Raw genomic sequence first — 24,489 nt, 5'->3', positions numbered from 1 at the left:
GTACGGGAGGAGAATGCAGGTCGAGCGGTGACGGGATGGAGCGAGCGTGGAGCTTGGAGTGGTAACGGTGTGCGGCTCAGAAGAGCGGCTACTTTCAAATGGGGATGTGCAGAAGGGCAGGAGAGGACATGGGAGGCTGCGGTCCAAAAAGGTGCCATCCCGCTCCCAAGACGCTACCCCCAGATCCCTCTTCAGCGTCTTCCTTACCGTCCCTTTCTTATTTCTCTTCTCGTTCTGTCTCACTTTCACAACCTCTCCTTGGTTGAGGATGCAGGCTAAATAGAGGGCTCGGATTCCATCACATAGCCTCACCTAGCAGTTGTTTCATTCAAGGGAAGGGAGTAAAACGTAAAAAAAAACCTTAAGGCCGTTAATATGTATCCTAACTCGTGCGTTACGTAGACGAGCCTAATTTGGCACGGTTGCATTCCTTAAGTGTAATCATTTGGATTGGATGGTAGATTGGAGGAGTGCTCAATTCAAAAGCACAATAGGTCTCGTAGTTATCTCACTTCATCTGCCTATCCTCTGTTCAGGTATATGTATGTTCTGTTCCTGCACGAGGAGGATAATGTGCCTAGGAAATATTTAAAAAATAACGAGCTCTGAGAGATCCTTCGTGTATCGAGTGCTGCGTTTGGCAAGTTTCCTACGTCGCCTGAATTTTTCTCATAAGAGGCCAGCCACTTGTTCATACAAGATGCTCTTGATGTTGGAGGAAATGTACACAATGAAACACTGCTCTTAGGTATTTGTATCACACTTCTTTCTTGTTCTAGACTAGTCTGTATGAGGCATAAAATTTCCAGTTCTCTGATTCCATTTATGTACAAGTTTTCATGTCTCCATTGCACTCTCTATTTTAACACTTGCAAATATTTTAAATTCAAGGCAAGTATAACGAAACAGCATTAAGATAGCATTTTAATTAATTTGATAAACTGACATAAGAGGATTTATATGATTAATTACAGCCTGAAGCAAAGTTTGTAAACAAAGGGATGATATCATTACGGACGCTTCCATTTAAAGCGATATTAACGGTTTTCAAACATCTTAGGCTTTATATTTTTACATAGTTACATTTTGACATAGTTAACGTATTTAGAGGAAACAAATGGTATTTCACATCAAAAATCATTTCACTTATACATATTGCAAATAAATATTATTTTTATTATTCCTTTTTCTCGAAAAAAGCTGAATTTACACGCCGACTCAGTCATTTAAACAAATAATTATATTTCTGCTTTAGGAGAAGCTTCAATAAATATGAAAATAATAACAATGACGCCTAAAACTACATTTAGTACTAACGTATCACAGCGATTAAACCAAAGGAAAATATCACTTGACACACTGTATTTTAATCTTAATCTTATTCTACATTCACTTCAAGATGGCTTTCTCACTAACAATAACTTATTTATATCTCATCACCATAGCCACCACCACCATCAAATCAGCAAAAAGAAATCAAAATAAAAACAAACATGCTCACAGGCAAATAAAACACAACAAATGAACTCAAAAACAGAAAACAAACCAAACACATACAAATGTGATTTCGGTCATAAATACACATACATCAGTACACATAAATCGAGAAAGTTTGTGTTTCGGTATGCATTTGAATTCCTAGCGTGGACTTGTCAAAAAAATCATCCATAGGTAGAAGATTAGTTAGCAGGACTAGAATATAAGAACAAAAAAGACATTGGGGGCAAAAACTTGCGACCTTTTTGCTGTCGGATTCTCCCCATCTGGTTCATCACGTTTATTTATACATTTTTTCCCCACTTTCCTCCCCCCTCACATCCATCCATTTCCAGCCCAGGCACGCCTTTCCACATCAGGTGGCTTCCGTTCCACAGGAGGAATGACTTCTTACTCGGAAGAAGATCACCGATTCCAAGAACGTAGTCTGGAGTTTCTGAAAGTGGCAGTCCGGGATGCGGTCATCCCCCATCCCCCCGGAATGGGGCAGTTGCGCTCTCCTCCCCGCTTGCGTGTGCCCGCGACTCCTTTTGAGGCGATATCGTCGACGTCTGCTAACTCGTTGAACTCTCGCCGAATGACTATTAAGCCAAGCGAGCGAGAAATCAAGATGACTCCTCGCCCTCCTCCTCTCCCCCTCCTACACGAAGCCTCTTCCACCCTTGCAACCCTACCCCGTTCGCTCTTAAGCTCCACTCCCATATTATCCACTCCCACTGCTGTCACGGAAGTGTTCGATAATCGTGTGAGGCCGAAGCCAATGACCCGCTCCGATGCAAACTGCATTTCTCGTCCTGTGTCTCTGGAAACCACTTGAGCTGGAGACTGTAAATTAGTGCTTCCAGTGCGGAGCGAAATTAATTTCCCGCGGGCGCCGAGGCGGCGGGATTAATGGGCCAAAAATTCTCAAGATATGGAACTTGACGATGGGATGATACGTTGAGAAGCGCGAGCCAGAAAGACGTCATTTCTCCCTCAAGTTAGATCTCATGCCTTACGTCGGAGTTGATTTTTTATTCAGCCTTTGAGCCAAAGTAAATTAAGTTTGTGTCATGTAAAAAGCTACTTTGAAGATATAGGGGACATTAACTCCTGTATTCGTTGCTTACATAAAGACTGTAATTTTGTTTAAATTACCTAAATATTTAAGAAGTTTTCCGAGTGCAGCTGCCGGTGCATTTAGCTTAGGGTTCCAATATTTGCAGTAAAGGCCTCAACAATTCAGTGCATTTGCAGCTACCCCATTGCTGTGGTTTGAACCTATAGTGCGGTTATATTAAAAAAAAAACAGCCCATATGCATTAAATAACTAGTCTACACTTCATGCAATTAATATTACCATTTGTTATTAAGAGTACAAATTACAATTAGATATTTAGAGAATTAGAAATTTGATTTCTTTTAATTACAAAGGTTCGAGCATTTTCTGTTCTAATTTTACAAAACAGTGCATTGGGTACGAATTTCTAAAGCTATGATGAGATAAGGTAAACGTTTATAACATGGCATTACGCTATGGTGTTTTATCTGTGCGGACTATATCGTATTCAAATAGAGTATCAATTTTATTTATAATTATGTCCAGAAAAAATGGATTCACCAGGATTCTCTATTTTATTTTGGCAATATTTCTACGTTTTTTGCAAATGAAAAGACTTAAATACTTGAAAATTTCATACAAAGCTTCTAAATAATTTTCTTTATTTTATTCTGTACTGCCTGTTGTATTTTTGAAAATAGTTTGAAATTTTAATATTCTTTGAGAAAAATGATGTCTTTCATTTCAGAATTGAGATGCAGTTTCCAATTTTTTTTCAATACAAGAAATACTTTGATTTGAGACTTTAGGGTTGGACGTCTAATCCACGGATTTAGTCACCCAAATCGACCATAGCTCTTCAGAAGTCGTTCAATGGGGCTGACAAGAACAAGATGAGAGTCAGTATTTTCTACTAGTCGAAGAATAGAAAGTGAGTTGAAATATATTTATTTTTCATGTGAAAGATCCCTTGAGAGTTTAGTATTAATCGGTTTTTAATGCTTTAACTACTTTAATTTTATATACCTCTAAATTGAAAACACCATTCATGCCTTTAGCCTCAAAGTTTTTTAAATCTAATTTTTAATGAAAAACATCAATGATAATCATCAATTTTCTCCATAAATCCAATTATTATAGAAAGGTCGAAAAAGTATGTTTTTACTACTAATATGCATTGTATAATAATTTATGGGAAATGAATAATAACGTGCCGAAATGAGATTGAATCCTGAAAATAATAGGTAGCGGTCAGTGTTTATTATGCGGATGAGGAAAATTATACGTTCACGTGTTTAAGATGGGTATTTTTATTATATTTTTACTGCGTATTTTATGATTTTATATTTTATAATTTTATCGTGTTATCGAATTTGCCATTTATTTCCATTTCTCATACGAAAACCTTAGACCACTAGTTGCGCTAGAACTGATGAAAAATGAGAGTAACAATGTGATACAAAAAAGATGCTATAATTTCAGAACGAATTAAAAAACTAAATGAGGGAAAAACGAAAAAAAAACTAAACATCCGTTATACCCCAAATCACTCAAATTTAAAAGTCGATGATAATAATTATACACTGCGATTTATTATCAAGTTGCCGATCTAAATTGTATGGAGCAATTTCCTATTATCATTATTTTGATAAACCTTAAAATAATTCAAAATTATATAAATCAGTTGATAAGTGTCATTCAACATAAAACAGATTTAAAGCTGCCTATGTACCAGAAGTACTTAATGAATGGACTCGATGAATGGATTGAACGTATTAACTTATTACTAATCGGTACTAATCAGTAGCAGTCACATACAATTTCTTTTTTTTTATTTCCTGTCAATCAATTTCACCTCAACCTATTGTGGGAGTGATAAGCCGTCAGTATGAGATGGTGATATTCACTCAGAATATTATGAATGCCTTTCATACAGTTATCGCAATGATTTCATCTCAATATTTAAAAAAATCAAGGCCTCTTAGCTCAAATTTTAAATAATTACTCTTTCCTTTATTGAAAATTTGTTCTGCAATAATTTCTATTTTACACGACGATGATGAGAGGTACTAAATTCTTCATTGAGTTATGTATTTTAGTTTATGAAAAGAAAATGATGTAAATGGTGATGGTTGGTAAATGGTGTTCTTTTTCCTAATTATGTTTTAAGAGTTTTAAGTAAAATAAAGAAAAACTTTCGTTTTTAAAATATATATTTTATTCGCATTTTCGAATAAAATACATATTTTCGAAATATTTCGCGTTACAAAAATGATATTTTTTCGTTTATACATACATCAGAAATTTGGCTGATATCAGAAAATCATGGACACTGTCATCACATTATATTAGATAATGTGTACATTAAATTACTCGATGGCGAGCAGACTTACTGCGTAGTATTCAAAAAGAGTAATTTATGCTATAATTTACTTGCCGTCAGTGGAGAAGTTAAATAATCCTCCTAATAACCTAAATATGGTCTACTGTAACCATAATTATCGAATTTGGTTCGATATGGTGTGATTTATAAAGCAGCTATTGTATGTTTACCTATCGTAAGCATCAGCGTTATCACAGCAAGAGCATATTTGTCTGGTTTTACTGAATGAACGATTTTCGTTCTAGCAAATGGTTTTTTGCCGAATTGCACAAATTTATTTCCTGTATTTTCTTGGATTTATCAAAAGGTCTCGTAAATAAATGTGAATATTTTTTGTTAAGAGTAAGAAAGATGAATAATTAGTCGATACGTCGCAAAGGATAATTGGCGTGCAATACTTATGGTGGCCTGGCATTTGGAGCTGCACATATGTGATCACTTAATTGCTTTGTTCGAATGTTTAAATTTTTTATTCAAAGAACCGAAAAGATTTCAACGAACTTTAATTGGATGAAAAGCTTACTACTAACGCCCAATTTTGCAAACAATTTCTTCATCATCACTTCACTCATCCGAAGAAACCTATTCCAACGCTGGCTAAACTTTCGTCGAAAGACACGTGCAAACCCTGAAAATTTTGCTAAAAGATTGTCATAAAGTTGTCTTATTCATCGTCTGCTTGGACTCTTATTGTTTGAAGCTTACAAATGGAATGATTCTATGGCCATGCCATTATTTGCTAGAAGTCGATCTTAAGATGTCATTATCTTGTTTCCTCGCTTCCGTTTTGCCAAAAAAATGTAACGGAGTTTTTTAATTTCACCGACGGGCATAAAAAACAATCTCTTAAAAAGTTCGTATTGTAAAACCAACCTTCTGTAATTATAGGAACTGGGACTAAAATTTTACATTGCCATACAGCTAACTCCTAAAATGCAACCTCAGGATGTGCTCCAACAGTATATTCAGAAGTAGCTACTTCGCATTTGCAGACTCTCCTTTGGTAGAAACCAGCTTAAAAAAAGTGTACGTCATTTGAAATAAACTTGGGATAAAGAAACAAAAATGCAATCTATGCCATAGGTCCATCAAAAATCAACCATTTAGCAATTAAAAAGAGAAGATACCTTAAGTATATCTAATACTAAACAGATGTTGATATAAAAAGCTACGAATCTAACAGAATAATGTACAAGAAATATTTGAAGGACTTAATGACTTGTATTTGGAATTACCTATTTAGGATGTTTACTATAGTAATACGTGTTCAAAATAATAATGTTCAATTGAGATGAACTGCAGCCAATTTTTCGGGTTGAAATGGGGCGTGCAAAAATATAAACTTTGAAAAATATCAATAATTTCAGTAATTTGGTATTAGTATAGTTGATACTAAAGGCAATTAATAATTTATAAAATCAAATTTTCCAAGCGAGAGCAAGAACTAAAGATTATCCTTCCATAACTGATAGCTGCTTACCTCATCTCCTACGTAACGTGTACACTTTTAATGTGCCCATTATTATTTGCATCGCGTATGCAATGGCTCATGGATTCAAATAAAAAATTCAATAAAATTCAACGGATATGTACGTCAGAGCCTCATAGCCTATCATCGGGCCCCATTCATTCCTGTAGTTTTAGCATCGAGTAACCCTCCTCTTTTGACACCCATCAAAATCATTAGATCTAATAATTTTACGATGACGACTGACGACTTCATTCTGTACTAGCCTCTGTCAAAGAAGATAAATACGTGATTTGCATTAGCTTCTTGTGGAATGAAGCCTCAAAGCAACTATTCTCGAAAAAAAATTATTTCCGGGACTTAATACCATAAATTGACGGAGTATTCACTAATGTCACAAGCCTCAGTACCTCATATTGAGGTATCTATCCAATTACAACGAATAAGGAAAAGTTTTTATGTAGGCTGCGTTTAATTTAATAGTGTCTTCTTAAATGGATGAAAGTGCAAACGCAAATGATGAAAGATCAAGCTCCGAGGTGTAAGGTATGTAAGATGGCTGAATAACTGCATCTATCTGTACGCTCTATAAAGCTGATGAAATTACTATATCTGATTACAGATCAGCGCGTTACATAACCTGAAGGAAATTCTTCGGTTATGATGAAGTGTGTTTCGCCATACAAGTAACTACCCACGACTGAGGAGATTCTCTTGAGAAAGATAATTAATGGGGTTTTAAAAGCGGCTGAATACTGTCAGATATACATCACGTCAACTCTTACTCTTATTAGCCTTATTGTGGAAAAAGCTTACCATTCGTCATATTTGAGTGTATCACTCCTGTTGCTTAACGCAAAAATAAGTTGAAAATTAAGTAAAATTAATTATTTAAATTATGTCGCTGAAATACATCAATAATTTACAAAGATAACGAATTTAAAAACATTTTTAGAGCAAGTAAGGGAAGCCTGTATTTTATATGCTGTAAAGCTGAAGGATGAAAACAAAAAATTAGTTGGTTATCGACCGATTCTGATCCGGAATAACTAAATTAGTAGAATATGGCCTTCAACAAGAACTAGGATCATTATCATATGCCAATATAGAGTCACAACCGCCGATATGTGATTATAAACACAACTACGCATAACATAATATTTCATTCGTGCAATTTGGTTTAAGAGATTAGCTATGGATCTCTCAGATATTCGAGCTTCTCAAAAGTTTGAATTTGATTCTTTGGATTCTATTGATGCCTACTCCTTCGGTTCAGCCTTCATTTGATTCAGCCTTCATATTTTTCCCGAAGGATATTGATGTAAATTGCGTCAGTTCTCTGAATCGTCACCACATTTACGACTACTCATAAAGTTATAATTAAATATGCCACTCCAGAAGACATCAAAAGTTATTAATGCCTTTATCACTCAATCTTAGGCTCGCATACTTCTTTGGAATAAACGTAAATTATTCAGTTACACCTGCTTCTCTCAAAGGAACAGCTATAAGAATAGACAATAAGGAGCCCAGATGGCTTTCCCTGTATTATAGAGGTGCTTTAAGCTCAATAGCTCCACTCAGGCTTCCTTTTTATCATGCAGAAATATATAGTCGAAGGAAAAAATAATTAAAAGAAAGACCTTGGGGAAAAGTGGTTTCACGGTGATTCTCTTCCAACCAGCAGGGAAGGGCTACTTTCTGGGCGTAAGCTTGTTAGTATAGGCAACCGGTGATACCCAAAAGTTGACAGAATTGCAGCGGCGCGCAGGATACGAAACGCGCAAATTTTTTCTTTTGTGCTTAAAATTGCTGAAATACGCATTCGGCATTGATCATTTAAGCTTTCTATGGGTGGTCTTGCCGCAATGATTCAACTCCTCTTTCATATTTTTTTACGCTACTAGAAACAACCCAGAATCATCACAATGCCAATGCTCTGCGAGAAAAGGCTTACGCGAGACTCGAACCAGCTACCCTGGAGAAATAGTGTAAAGTACTTAGCCCCGCTGCAGCTTACCTCGGAACTATATTTCTTCTTCTCAATCAGCGAAATAATTTATATGATTTTGCGTGAGGAAATAATGTGTTGCATAAATTTGATTGATAACCACGCATCAAACCGGCTTCATTAAATTGGAAAATACACAATTCCATGTATCATGAGTCTATTTGACTTTAGACCAGATATCAACATGCGCGAAAATTATAAGAGCTGGATAAGCATGAACGTGTACCTGTCAACTTTATATTACTTTAATGAGGAACATTTTACCAATAATTTCTGCATTCATTGCATCAGAGTTAACCAATTTTACACGCTAAAATAATGAAATTATATGTAAATTGGGACACTCATGCTGAATTAAATTTGCTTTAAGAAGCACAACGTTCAAGTTTAATGTAAATTTAAACTAATAAATAATATTTATAAAGGATAGGAGTGTGCAAAAATAAATAACGTGTAAAAAGAACTGGATGCACACTGCTAAAATTTACGGAAAAGACTGAATTTTATGTTTGAATTTATATTGTAAAAGACTAAATTAAAAAAGACCACAAAATACTCGAAGTAGACATTTCTTTCAAGGGATGTAACTGGCATAAATGGAAAACTTAGACGACCGAGGAGAGGTTTATGTTTTAGTTAACTATTGTAGTTAGCCCATAGCGAGAGGAACAACTGACCTAAATCAAGATATAACTTTATGAATCACCTAAAAGTTACTAAATTAACAAGGGTCAATATAGGTTTCAAAAGTTAAATATGGAAATTATTGAAACCAATTATACTTCATGCTAGAATTGAAAGAAGTCACTCACGTTTAAAGTAAAATTCAATAACCCTAGACATGATTTTGATAGTGAGGGAAACCGAATAAAATTGGGATGAAATATAAATAATTTTTGGATAAATTCTCGTAGTCATTATACCCAGGAATTGGTAAGTATCATAACATACAGGAGAGATTTAGTAATAAGCTGAATCTATTTTTACGCTCAATAAATGATATTTTGTAACAAACATTCAGGGTCTTTATGCAGGAAATAAATAAAACATGGAGCACATACTGGATATGCAGATTTTTTGGTACGTGTATGAAAGGAAATAATAAAACCATGAAAAATAAACAAAGTGATGGCACAGATTGCGGTATTGGTACAATCTGAGCCTTTCAAAGTTTGAATAGAAGCACTTTTTCTACTGCCAATTTTCCAATTGATAATGCTGGAAAGAGGATTTTGGAGAAGACTAAAATAGTAATTAATTGGTCTTTTCGCGGGTTTATCAGTAATGTGAGTGTGAAGGTATAATTTTCTCTCCGAATACAAGATATAGCGTAAGTAAATGCATGAATCATTACCATAAGTTCCTCTGACCTTAAAATGGGTTAATATTGTCACTTATTAGTTTTATATATTATAGCTGCTATCCTACAACTCTTTTGTGGTACAATGTTGATAGCTTCATTATCATTTTTACCATTCTGTCCATTGAAACACTCTCGAATAACTCGTATTTATTTAAAAAAATTACTCTGCTTTCTCTCCATCCATGTGTATAATTAACATTTTCTTTAATAATCATTATTTGTCACTGCGTGCTTTTTTCATTTGATGATGAATTTATACAGAGAATGAATCTATAATTTTATCAATTTGTGGCTACCAGCAACGATTTCCTAATGAGGAAATTTATATGAAAATGCTCATACTTGGAATTTGTTGAAAACAAATAAAATATATTACTATGCTTTGTCCAAATCACTTGTATTCCAAGTCAATTTAATATATTTTGCTCATTCTCTCATTTGGTTTACGACTGGCCCTGGGTATGCATTTAATTTTTCACATTGTAAACTGTGAAGACTTCATGTTGCATCATCGCAAAAGAACACAATCGCCAACGTTCCCAATGCGAAATTAGAAAACAGATGTTGAGTACATATTTCAAGAAATGAATTTGTGAAAAACATTCGTACTTACTAAAAAAAATACGTACTTTCACGATAACCTTTTTCTAAACATCAACAAACAGATATCAACTTCATTTCTAGTCTTTCGAACTATCCAACTAAGAAATACGTAAGTCTTCTCGAGCAACTCACCTCTTATGCACTGTTGAAACTATTCATTTCTTCAAGATATTTCTAAATTCATTTTGAATTTCTGTTATAAAAACAGCTTTACGGGATTTGAACGATGGGAATCAATATTTAAAGTCAAATTAACACTTTCTTAGGGAAGTATCGATAATATTTGTTATTAATCTCGGCTGATTTACTTTATACTTTTTATCATTAAATGTTGTCATGTTTTACCGAAAGGTAGTCTTTAGTACTGCATAATGTTCATTATGAAGAGGTCTACGTGGGGGGACCCAAAAATAACCGGACGAAAATCGCTGCGCGCGTCGCTCTAATATTTTGGGCTTCTCCCACTAGATGGGTGACATCTCATTGTCATATCTGAGTCAATAGGCGAAGCGGCGTGTGTTTAAACGGTTGTAGCGAGCCACTGTGACAGCTAACATTCAAAGAGTCTCTTCGAAGAGAGTTAATCTCTTCGATTTTTGAAATGGTTGGTACTCGAGAACAGCATGCAGCGTTGAACTTTTGCCCTCTGCACGGTAAATTTGAGTCGGAAGAGGTTAATATGTTGTCTATTACTTGTAAAGAACACGCTTTAAAAATAACACAAATGCACGAGTGGTATTCGCAATTCAATCGTGGCAACATGTCGATCGAAGATATTCAACGCCGAGACCGGCCTTTTAGGCCCAGAACTGATGAAAATGTGGAGAAAAAAACTCTTACCCTTGTGTACGAGGATAAGAGGCGTACTATTGTCGGACTCGCTGAACAATCTGGTCATTCGTGGAGTTCATTACACCGAATTTCAGCAGAAGATTAGGAAATGAGACGAATAGCGGCGAAATGCATCCCCCGCCTGTTGCCTCCTAATCAAAAGCGGCACGTGTTGCTGATTGCCTCGACTTGAGTTTTTGGTAAAGAAAATTGAATGATACTGCTTCCTCACCCACCCTACTCACCAGATCTCGCACCTTTTGAGTCCTTTTGTTCAACCGGATAAAACTGACGATGAAAGGGAAATATTTTGGTCATATTACGGAGATGAAAAGAAAATCGAAGGCGGCGCTGCAATAAATCGGAAACGACGAGTACCAAAGGCGTTTTGCGTGTTGGAAAAACATTTTCACCAATTTATCGGTGTAAATGGAGAGTACCTCGAAGGTGATTGACGTTCGTATGACACAAAATTAAATTAATTTTTTTAATTGCGTCCGGTTATTTTTGGGTCCCCCCTCGTATATGCGTGGTAAATTTTATTATCTGACACATATCCTACGACACTGGAGTGTGATATTCGATGAAAGGTTGACGATGGCTGTGATGAATTGTGATAGTATCCGTTTATATTTTTTTGAGGGTCTGCACAAATCAAAAGACAGGATATTTTGTGTCTATCATATTGTCGTTCTCAGAAATCCTTTCGCAGCCAATAAATTTAAGGCAGGTAAATAATTTTCCTATAAATAGTGTGTTGGTCTACCTAAGTACCTATACGTAACGACATCTAATATTCAACCCGCAGTGATCTTACCTAAAATTTTGGTTCTAATTTTCTAATTCTTGATGTTTTCTCATATCCCTAAAACGCGTCCTGTAATTGTAAATTCCACGAAAAAAAATTAATAACAACGCATAAACTCGGAGGCGGGTACAGAAATTTCATCTGTCGCTGAAAGGCATCGCTGGTTACGGCTTCGGTGGCGAAGGGCTAAGGGATTCACCTGCTAAACCGATGGTCGCGGGTTTGAGTCCCACCAAGGTGGGAAATTTACACTTTCCTGGGATTGAATGTGTGTATACATCCATATATTAAATACCACGCCATAAACTTTGGCTTTTTGATGAAAATAAATTATTAGTATTATCAGAAAGAGGTCAAGGGGAACGACATTCATGCTAACAGACGTTCACTTGCATGGTTATCGGGGAACACTCATATTATCAAAACAAATGTTCAACCCAGACTGAGGGTGAAACTGTAACACCGTAGACCATATTCCCTGGTAATCCGATTGACTTAAGGGTGCCGTCATATTTTCGGTGGCTAATCCATCACGTACTGAATTAAAATAAAGTTTCAGGGTAATGATCTTTCGTAACAAAGTTCACACGCTGGGTAAACGATGGATTGGTGGGAAGGGAGAAGTCGAGGAAAACACCGACCGCGAGCCGACGATTACCATATCCCATCGTAGGCCGATCCAAATCAACAATCTCCCTTCCCAATGGGTTTCCCAACCGAGGCTCCAGCCGCGACGGCGACCTCCACGCATGCATGATATATGCTCTATCGTTCTCACCTGTCAGTAGGGGCGATTGTATTTCGGCGGTTTTCATTCCCAACACCGACGTCACTAAGTTTGTCGACGCGTTGATTCATTCCCTCGTTTCGCCACGCCATCATTATTCCAGCGTCAGATCTCACCGTTATTTACCCTGTGATCTCACTCGGCTCAAGGCGAAGTTTTCCCTATGCAGATAGCAGGGAAACGGCACGCAGCGATGAAACTACGCATCAGCGGGCTTTGCCCTTCTTTATATCTCGTTGGAGGTCGGCGTTTCATCTTTCCTCTCCTTTTTTCTCGCTTTTCCGAGAACCTAATTCGCACCGTTGGCCCTGAGTCTTTGGCACGGATGATTGAATATGCGGAGTCGTTTCTTGGAACAGCGATTTTAGATAAAGATCCTTAGCCGGAGCCGCCCTAGAGTTTATTTTACGATACCATGGCTTCGGGCCAAAGGCGGCAAAGCCTTGTGTATTTCCAACGCCTACCAGTAACGTAAATGGGAGGATTAATGCATTTTTTACGAGATGGGAATGGATTTCGCGAAAAATTTCCGTCGCAATTTATGATGCTTCTTGAGGATTTAACAGGAATGATGTACGAGAGAGGTGCTAGAATATAAATGCACGCTTAGCTATGTTGCGTGACTTAAAAGTATAACAGCAAGACAATTATTTAAACAGAGTGTTGAAATATTTAATTGCAGCTGTTGGACCTCGATATCTTCTCGGTTTTATAAAGTACGGGAAACAGTAATTTCTGTAATGATTTCAACAGATGGAATTTTGTTGATAAGTTTTGTGGATTAAATAAGAGAGGATTAAGTTTATTTTTTTCAAATACGCAGGAGCAAACATTATGGCCTCATGGCTCTAATACACAATCACGGGACATATTTCCCGTAATATACGCATAACGATGAAAATATTATCGTTCAATCATCCCATATCCTGACCCTGGTCTCCTGAATTGAAGGGCAGTCTTACTTACTTCAACATTTCTCTTTTTAGTACGGAATAGGGTCTTGTGGACATGGGGATCAAAAAAGCAGTCCTTTCAGTAACATTAAATAAAATACTAAACAGACATAAGATAATTCGATATTTTTACTGGGTAAAGGATGATCAGAGAGGAATACATGAGAAATAAGACCAGTTAAAGATATTTAGTAAATTCTGCACTTAAAAATTCGTTGCGTCAGAGTTAGTCAATGATACTAACCCCAGGTGGGGACACCTTTTGTTCGGATTCCATGACTTTGTAATTAGCTTTTTATTCAAATATGTTTAGATAGAATGAAAATAAGTAGAAAAATGCATTCCCATGTCCTTCTGATATTCCTTTTTGTTCAAAAAAGAAAAGTTAGTTTTGAACATTTAAATTCAGGCGGAATCAGAAAGGTAGAGACAAGCGTTAAAATATTAGCATCACCCACCATCCAGCTCACCGGTAAACTCGAGTGAATTTCTGTTAATAGAGCATAAATTTTACGGAGTACCTATTTAAACTTTTATAAACATTACTCATATTCCACTATCATCACAAGATGCGAAAGAACGACGATGACGAAGGGAGGGAAATATGGGCTACAAAGGTCTCGCTCCAATTGTCTCTCTCTTACGTGTTTGTTCATTTTTGAAAATTTTTCTGACTACTGACAAAGCATCCCAGTTCAAATCCTGGGTGAAGCCATTGAGAGACAGCTAAGAGAAAAAAATACCGCCCTTCCTCAATTCTACCTTCGTTGTGAACCATTTCCTATCTCATATCGAAAAAAAATATTTCCGTTTGAAATGAATACAGTTCAACCGCTATAAGTTGTCACTTGGGCATTCAAACCTACGACCAATAGGATACTGGGTTGTACAGGGTCTTCTATCCTGGCAGACGGCTCGTAGAAACTATCCCAGTGCTGGGTAGGTTATACTCAACGTGATTAATTTATGATAATCTGTATTTTTTATACCAGCCATGAAAATATGCATTTCAGTCAAACAAAAATAGCTGTAGATCTCATCAGCAGAGCCTAAAAGTTTCTGTTCTGGTGTGTTTGAAGCGTAAACAAATGACACTCGAAATGAGATTCATATCAAGGCTGATGCCTATTGGCACAAAAAAATCATTTATGAAATAATTTACAAATATCATCCGTCATCAATAATAGTTTTCGATGCAAAACCGTATTCTCAGCGAAATAGTGCATGTCTCGCGAGACATCTCTTTGGCTAGAATTCCGTCACTAACAAAGTTTGATCGTTCTTAAAGGTCACAGTTAAGCGAATTGGCTTGTAAGAATTTTACAAGAAGTTGTAAAACAGGGAGTTTTCTCAATTATTTTACAGAATAATAATAGTTTCACGACTAAAGTCCGAATTATTGAAAGCATTAGGCTATTTATTGTCCTCGAAAAAAGCTCAAATTTTACAATTTGCGGTCTAAACCAGCGATATTTATTAAGGATACAATACAACGGAAAATATGCAAACAAAAATGCAACGCAAAATTCAAACTAAGCAACGATGGTTCTGTCACCTGATGTAAACAAAAGCTTCCACTTGCTTTGCACGATACCTCATCCCAACCCATCCAACCGGCATGAAAGGCTTTTGGCAATTTACTATTTAATGGCCAAGTACCAACTTATGACGGCCATAAAATAAGGCAAGATCTTTAGATCTTAACTTTAGATGGTCCCTCCAGATATTAGGTAGGACACCAGTTAGTAGTACTTCTATCCGTTTATTGACTTTATGAGTTCCAAGTATTATATTTAAGACTGAATATTCATGATGCATTATGAGCTCTGTGGGGTAGCTAGTCCCTATGTCAAATATCTTTTCCATTTTTCTCAAGCTGTGCTAAACATATCAGGTATTCCTGGAAATGCGTCTAATTCCCGAACTGTCATGTGGTTGAAGTGATCACTCGTTTACGTAGGCGCTCTTCTTGGAAGGGCGGTGCGAAGGGAACAGGATTTGCGGACTTCTACAGATCCCAGAATCCATCTTTTCCCCATACGTGTCAAAACACACCCACTTCCGCGTCGTGTCCGCACTTTTGCTGTTCCCCCTCCATACGCTCGGGCCAAATGGCGCGCATTGTTTTTCTCTGCCGATTTGGATAGTTTGAAAAAAGAAAATACCCTTACAAAATTATTCTAGGGTTGTCAATCAGCCAAATGGTTCCATCTTGGCATTTCTCTCTACTACGCTTTGAGGGATAAAGAGACAGTAGAAGAGTAAGCTGCGGAAACGATATGGAGCCATTCATTCGGTTGACCACACTATAGAAATATCCGCGTATATCCTCCAGGAAAACCTCAAATCTATTGTAAATACCCGTTCTTTGACATTTTTCTACAACTTCGCAAGACAACGTGAATGAAAGACACAAGCCCTAATAATTACACAGGAAGAGGTATCACTTTACCTACCCAATCTAAATATCCACAAAACAGCATTATATTTGCCTTTCTTTACGATCAATTTTTCGGGTATTTCACTTAGTATCAAATGTATCGAATAATTACTATTTATTTACAATCGTGTGGCTAAGTGTCGAATGAAGAAATTTTAAAATGTCTTTTATTAAGAATTCGTGTAGAAATTGTAATTACGGCAGCTTTTACGCGTTTATTCCTTTTTCATATTTTCATATCATCATAATTGAGAGGGTTGAATCGACCAGTCACAAATAATTATGGGAATCAAGCGATTTAAAAACATTATCGGAGAGTTTGAGAGAGAGAGAGAGGGAGAGTGAGAGATAGAGAGAGAGGGAGTGTGAGAGAGAGAGAGACAGACGGACAGACACAGAGAGAGATAGAAATTAATTCAGGCAATAGTTTTTTCCGAAGGCTTGATTTATAACTAAACGATAGTTAAGAACTTTAAAAGACAAGGTTCAAAACCTCAGTAAGAATATATGATTATGCAAGGAATTCTCAGAGATAATCAACTATAATCCTTATCGTGGGCTGAAAGTCATCTCCTGACGCGCTTAGCAGAAGCTTTGAATATTTTTCAATTACAAATTGAATGATTCATTTGTAAGAAATCAGTGTGCCACGCGTAGAATTGCCATTCATGTACAGATTGATTCTCTTATTTTTAAATATAAAAATATACTCCTGCATAGGATTCAGAATCTCTTGGCTTTATTATCCATTAGGATCATATTTTTGGTCCTTTTCGTTAAACTGAGTAAATTATATGTATATGTATAACGAGAGGTTAAACATGGATGAATGATTGGTGAAAATCATTATTGCTTGCTGAGGAAAGGAGTCAATAGTTCTCATAATTGGAGAGAGATGATATAAATTAGTCTTTAGACCAATCACTTGTCATATCTGAAATGAAATGAGTTAATGGCGGCTAAAACTATAGTATCCCAGTTTTAATTAAGTCCATGAAAATAGATGATAAAAAAGAGAAAACAATAGGGTGACCAAGGAAATCTATGATTGAAACAAGGTGTAAGAGCGTTTAATAAATGAGAATTCCATAAATGGTGTTGCTAGGCAGAAAATAAGTCACCATTCTTTGTATTTAAACAGCTTTTCACATTATTTGTATTTCCCGGTAGTGTAAAATAAATTTAAGTCATTCCATGCATGGAAATAAAGTTTTTGATAATTGGCTAAGGAAGGTTCATTTGAAACATTAATAGAGTAAATTGAGGTATTTTTCTCATGATAGTGGTGAAAGTCTGTCATATTTATTAGTAGCATCGCTCTTGGTCGTCGTTATGAAAAATAACTTGATCAGGAAAACGCGTGTGTAACTTTATGCTTAAATCTAGCCTATTTTGATTTTACGTTAATATTATGAAACGATTAACCTGCCTTTGTTTCCCACATAAGAATGACAACCTACTTTAGGATTACCAAAAACAGAAAAAAATTAGCGTCAAATGGTATTTCAGCTTATAAAAAATTTACTTAGTACACTATGCAGCAGTGAAAAACGCTTTTTCATGCGTGGGTGCTCTCAATTTTTTCTCTCTCCTTACAGAATTTTCAGTTTTGTCATTACGTACTCAACTATATCGATACGCTAGGCGATAAAAATTGATATTTTAGTCTCTTTCAACAAATTATAACCTAGTGAACCATAGATTTGGATTCCAATTTTTTTTCAAGAGCCAATGGCCCCATTCAAGCATGAAACAGATTGTATATGTATCCTGATTGCTCTCATATAAGCATACCTAACACTCTGAAATCATAACTTACTTTCCAATTGTGATGTATATTTTGTACAAAAAGTCTGTGGACGTAGAGAATTTTATTTATTAATTTCGTCCAGTTGCACGGCGAATGAGGCATGGTGGAAATTTTCCACGACAGCAGTAATGCTTCTTCGGTATTTTTCCATAACCAGTTCACGAAAAATGTAACAAAAAATGTAACTTTTGGAGGGCTTACAGGAAAATTTATTATTTCCGTAGTATGCGATTCATGCAAATAATGTGAGTGATACGGTATTTAGAGTATTATTTTCGTACTCAGGAGGTCTAAATGCAAACACAAACAATTTCAAAAATAAAATTTTTGGCCTTGCAATTCGTTCCATGGTGTGTTTTTTAAAATATGAGTATCGTTAAATATGTTAGTTTCCTTCGTCAAAGAAAACGAAAGGCATTGATTGCCATTCGTTGCCCACCATTAGTGTATTCAAAATATACAAATTGTTTGGTTTCATGAATCCCAGTTTAGACGAATGTTAATGGCCAATTTTAACCTCATTTGAAAAAGGCCAGATTTGCGCCCATGCGATGCCACTCCACGTGACGTCACAGGGACCTAGATACTTTACGAGTAGATAGGAGTTTAACATCGTCTAAGATTACCAATGCATGCATGAGGCACAGAGCTCAGGAAAACATCTCTTACCAATCACATATTAAAATTGCCTATTGTCGGAAAATTTCCTTCGTTTGATAGGGTATTAATAATCCTTATTTAAGCCAAGCGCTACCTGCTAGCAGGGTACTCTTCACTACCACCATTCTCGGCAGCAAGCAGCCTGCATCAAAGCGGCGTGCATAGCCTCGCACCCAGGTGGCCTCACACAGCAGCAGCCAGACGTCACACGGGCTTTTCCCAGCATTCATACTTAGCTGCCGCATTTTCGCGCGCTTGAAAATTTTCAATTTTCATTAAATCACGAAAAATAGATACTGTCATTTAAAAATCTAAAAGCGTGTATTAGGTACTCCAAGAGTAATAATCTTTCAATTTAGGAAATAAAAAAATAATAGGAAACCACCCTATTACGTACATGACTACCAAATGCACATCATCTCTCTTCTCTAACTAATTATTAGCCAACTGATGCATGAAAATGACGCAAACAAATTCTTAAAAATCATTTAACTAGTTCACATGAATAATTTTTGCTCCTCTACAATAGAGATTTGGATTTTTTTAATCTTATCAAAATCTTAATATCCTACACAGTGGAATGATTTTTAATAAGTTAGCCACTTGTATATTTAAGTTGAGATAAAGCATGCACTGCAGATACGATACCTTTATGGTATGCCCTCGTAGTAGGCGATAACTGTACGCTATTACTTAACATAAATTCTAGAATGCATGCGATCATATTTAATTACCGGAGTTTTAGACTACACATGAATGTGACAAAACTTCGGATGGAGAGCTAACTCAGTAGTAAGCCCATTCGATTGGATTATGAATTGAATCCTTAGAGATTATTCCCTCTTGAGTGCTGGCCACCGCCTGCCCCAGCTCGTTCTCATTTATGTCACAATTAATCACGCTTTATTCTCCAGGTCTGCCTTCCAATTATAATCCGTGAGCAGAATTCTTTTGCGGCGGGTGCGCGCGGCTCCGAGGCGCGCCAAACACGAATCCGAAGTTCAAAGAGCCGGCCACCTGCCCGTGAATATATTACTCAGGCGAGACTAAATCGCCCGCTCTTCTCGCACAGCCATTTTCACTGCAATTTCGAACTATAAATCAAATAATTGGCATTCGAGAGTGGAGGGGGTGAAGACTTGATTGCTTCGGACGCTATGTTACCCTTGAGCACTATAGATTAATATCGATAATTGGAATGGGAGTGGTGATATTTTCTTTTTTTCCTCTAGTCGTGGGTGTGGGGAGGACTGGGGCGTGGTGCGAAGGGTTTCATTGTGGCCAGAGGCATGGCACGGGTAGTGTGGGATGTCGTGAGAAAGTTCAAATGCATTTGGCTGCGCCCAGTGGAGAATTGTTACTTAAAAAACCAACTCTCTATGTTTCACTATTCATTGCACTGGACTAACCTCTGTGACTCATAATAAAACAACGCCCTATTTAACCACCTATTCCGCAATAATAAATATTGTAAAACATCAATAATCCCAATATTCACATTAATTTCCAAGAGAAAAACTTTCCATGGATCGGAAACTGAACCACTAAAATTTAGCTGTCCAAGTCACTACACAATCCAGGTTATTTATGTTTTTCTAGGATTCACATTCTTTATATTTACATTCATGGGATTGGATTGACGCAACTCTCTATTCTGCTAACAAATCTCTCCTGATAATTTATTTCCTTCCTTAACATTCATAATTTCTTGTGCAATACATTTCACATGCGGTATTACTTCTCATGTATTCGTCCTAAAATGACTTTTGCAGTGGTTGAGCAAAGCTCAAAGGCGTGTCAAACGCCAATCTTATCTTTGAAAAATACCATTTAGTGAGGCAAACAACTATCGTGTTTGTTTACAGAGCAAATCGGGTAGACCTGTTTTCTCTCCGGAATTTAAAGATGACTTCTCTTTCCCACAACTGCCTTAAATCCTTGTAACTCACATCGCTGATCAATTTAATCTTAATATTCTCCATACCGCATTCCGAATGATCCTACCTCTGACTCCTGTGCCCGCGTCATCGTACAAGGACATCGACATTGTCCATGATTCTCTGCTTTAATAAACTTCTTCAAAAGTAGCGCCTGATGGATAGTTTACTTATTTCTACTGTCGTATTCTCCGATGTTAAGAGAATTTTCTTTTTGTACGAGGGCCGTAATTTTTCAACCTCCAATGGGCCCTGATCAGAAGACAGTGATTGATTAAAATTATTTCATTGCTAAATTTTGAGCACACTTGTGGTGTCCTTTCAACTCAGTCGCCTCGGCGATTGAGCAACTGGTCGTGCTTGCGGGCAAGATAATATACCCTCTTCATAAGATGTTGCCGCCAATGACTTCCAATGAATTTTACTTTCGTCCTGAAGCCCATCGCCCGATTTAAAACGCTTCCCAACTAACCACATCTTCATTTCAGCGTAAAGATGGAAATCCACCGGCACTAGGTTGAGCGGCGGGTGATCGAAAATGTCCCATTGAAATTGCTATGGGAGCAGTTGGGCTGCATCAGTGCTGAGATGACGGGCGTTGACATGGATCAGAACACTTCCAGAAGTCAGCATGTCTTCTCTTTTATTTTGAATGGGAAGGACGCAATATTTCACACTGCTTCACTCTCTAGCGATTTTCCTGGCTGTCGCTTCGCAGTGCTGACTTGGCGGGAGAATCAATTGAGGCAGTTGTATGGTGTTTTGCTGAGCTATTGGAGGTTGAAATAAAATCGCCCTCGTAGAATGACCTCTTCACCTTGGACTATTCGACTGACTGCGTCCCTATTGCTCCATCCACCGTTGGGAATATTTCGCGGAAAAATTTGGCCTCCTCAACTCTTTGTTTGCTTAATCGGGCTTTGGTCTTTGGTGTCCTCCAACCACCTTCACACTAGAGTTGAAACATCATACCAAACGAAGAAATTTCCCGGACACTAGGCACAACCTTGTTTAACTCCCTACCCCATGCTTCCGTTTGCACAATTGGATCCAGATAATATAACTTCTCCCTGTTTCAATAAAGACTTCGAAAATTCTTTTGAGATTATGCAGAATCCTGTTTTTTTTCGTAAGTACAGCTTTCAATTCCAATAGTAGCTGCCAAAAGCCTTGCCTAGATCCACAAGCCTTAGAAAACCCGTTTTATTGGGTGAAATATCTCTTCTATACAACGTTCCGACCATCTAGTTGACAGTCTTTCTCAGGGCTTGAGACGAATCGTCCGTTTCATTCACGATTCGTACTCTAGGGTGGAAACTTCGGCTGTCATACACTTTTTAACTCAGTAACCGGAATAACAACTCATTCACAGAACCACCGGGATAACCTTAGATTAAACCTTGTGTCAAAGTTTTAATCAAATAGCCGCCCCCTTGTACCAGTGTAACAGAATTAACGTTTCTATCCTCTAATCGAGAGTAGTCCTCAGGGATTTTGGTGAGCCGTTCTCCAAAGTCTATGTTCGTCCCCAAGGGTCAAATTGTCCACTGGAGTGAGCTACTTAATCCGGCGTAACAACCGAATAACAAATGATTGACAGAATCGCCAGAAAAGCCTTCGACCACGCGTCCTGTTGCTGGAGTATGAATGTTTTTTTACTCTTCTAAGAGAGTTATCCTCAGCGCTTGAGGTGAGTATTCCTTCAAAGCTACTATTAGCCCACCAGGGCCGAAATTCCGGTTGTATCAAGTTGTTCAACCGTGTAAAACACCAAAAATCAAGTGATTCATTGAATCACCGGGAGAAACTTGGATCCAGCGTTATGTTAAATTTTTAATAAAATGGCAGCGTTCAGTTATCAGTTTAATTCAACATCTGTTGTTCATTTATGTGTCGTGAGTAAGGTGGAGTGGTCGAGTTAGGCGGAGAGGCGGACAGTGTCACGTAGGTTGATGGGTTGAAGTTGAGGAGTGGGGGTGGCGAGACAGCGGTGGCGGGAGGGCAGACAGACGGACAAGGCAGGAGGAGGGACTGACTAGGGGGTTGGCGAAGATGAAGGGGGAGGGCAGGATAAACCGGTGGTGGTGACAGGGTTGTATGTTGAGGGGTGTGGGGCTTTTGATACTTTATTAATTGAAGTTTTCGGAGTGTACGCGGTGCATGGACCGAGGTTATGTGTTCTCGGTCGAGCACGAGGAAGGGAAAGTCTGGAGGAAAGCGAGCCAGTGAAATTTTTGTCCTTTCTCCCACCAGCGACGTGTAAGTCGTGCTGACCCCCTAGTAAGTTCCCTCACGAGCGCATGCATAGGGATGGAAACTAGAATGGTTGTCCTCGTCCAATTTTGTTTCAAGAAAAAGGACAAAAATGTTGTTGTGGCGCCTCATCGGAGCATCGTTAGTTGCTCCTCGTTCTGAGCGTCATTACTTCCCTCCTCTTTAGATTCCATAGCCTCTATCGTTAGTCGGGTATTTATTTTTGTGTTCTGCATAGTGTTTCCCGGTAAAAAAATAAAAGTTAAGCCTACTGGGGTCCAAGCGGGGAGGTAAAGTGGAGGAACGAGACTTAAAGGTGCTGTATCAAAAAAAATATTCAAACCCACTTCACACTCATTAGTGACTCATGCCATATCTTTGACATTTCTACCTGATATCAAATTTCTGATCTTATTTTCTGATTTTTTATGAAATAATACCTTGGGATAAAAGCATCAATAAAATTATCGCAGCTGTCCTCAAACAGCGCTCATCTTATGCGTACTTTGAAACTCAATGTTTTACCCCTGGTGCGATATATTCATTGATTTTTATAGTTTTCCTATTCCTACGAAGGTTTCATTTCTCAGTTTCTTTCATCCACATGGTTTATTGGGCGGGATAAGTAACATTATTTGCAAAAAAAATTCGTATCACGCATCACTTATTCCTAAAAGCGTACCCTAGGTATTCAGTTGATTAAGCCCTTTCATAGTTTGTGTTGCCCATTTTTTCTTGGTGATTGTTTTTCCACGAAATTTGAGATTCGAAATCACTATAAGAAGTGAGAATATCATGCTACTTATAAAACATATCGAGCCTTTGGAAAAATTTTTGACAGGCCGTATTTTATTTGACCACCTTAGGCTTTGGAAAGGTAATCATTATAAGGCTAGTTACGTTAAAATGGAATCAGAGGTTTACAATCGGTTTGTCGCATTGATAATGAAAATCGCATTTAATAAAATTCCTAAATTTGTGCAACTTATAGCCTGTCATTTTAAAATATAATCTTTCCTAATCATCATTCAATTTACTACCGGAAGAAACAAATAAGACTCATTGAGAATTTAAAATTGGTTGAATTCTTTGATTTTTATCTAGTCACACAGGGTAAAATGTGAATTTTCCCAGGATACAAATTGGACTCTCACTACTCCACTTTCTCTCTTACTTTTTCTTCGGTGCTGATTATGCGTCAAATATGCACTGGTTACACGCCAATTCGTCTTATTTTTTGCACTGATGAAGAGACATACATGGCGTGAGCACAAGTTGCCAGTGGTTGCGCGGACGACCCCTCCCTCCCTTCCACCTGTGCCGGGGAGGCCGGCGGAAGGGCAGGCGGACGTCGGTCGACGCGACGGACGGAGGGCCGCGGTCTTGGGTGTCTGGCTGTGCGCGGGGGAAGAAAGGCGAGTAAGTTTGCATCGGCGGCGGTGGATACGAAGGCAGAGGGGGAGACGATACAGAGGGTGGTAAAACTTGTGTATTCCACGGAGGAGGAGGAGCGGAGAGCGCACGGTATTCATGCGAAAAATGCCTCTTCCGGTCGAGGATTGGGTAAAAAACAGAGAAGGGGTGAGCGGAATGGGAAAAGTGACGCAGAAATAAGAAGAGGTCTGGAAAATCCCGTCTGAGTGTGG

At 37.6% G+C, this 24,489-nt stretch overlaps 1 long non-coding RNA gene across 1 annotated transcript in view; it reads left to right on the top strand.

Annotated features, from left to right (window-relative positions):
- The window catches only part of LOC124156897, a 102,110-nt gene that overhangs the window by 46,568 nt on the left and 31,053 nt on the right, over nt 1–24,489 (top strand). Inside the window, exon 4 of the long non-coding RNA XR_006864421.1 lies at nt 3,339–3,467. This is a non-coding gene — a long non-coding RNA (uncharacterized LOC124156897). The remainder of the gene's footprint in view (nt 1–3,338; nt 3,468–24,489) is intronic.

Source organism: Ischnura elegans, chromosome 4, assembly GCF_921293095.1.
Source record: "Ischnura elegans chromosome 4, ioIscEleg1.1, whole genome shotgun sequence".
In the NCBI taxonomy this organism is placed as follows: Eukaryota; Metazoa; Arthropoda; class Insecta; order Odonata; family Coenagrionidae; genus Ischnura; species Ischnura elegans.
This window is presented reverse-complemented; position numbering and strand designations above follow the sequence as displayed.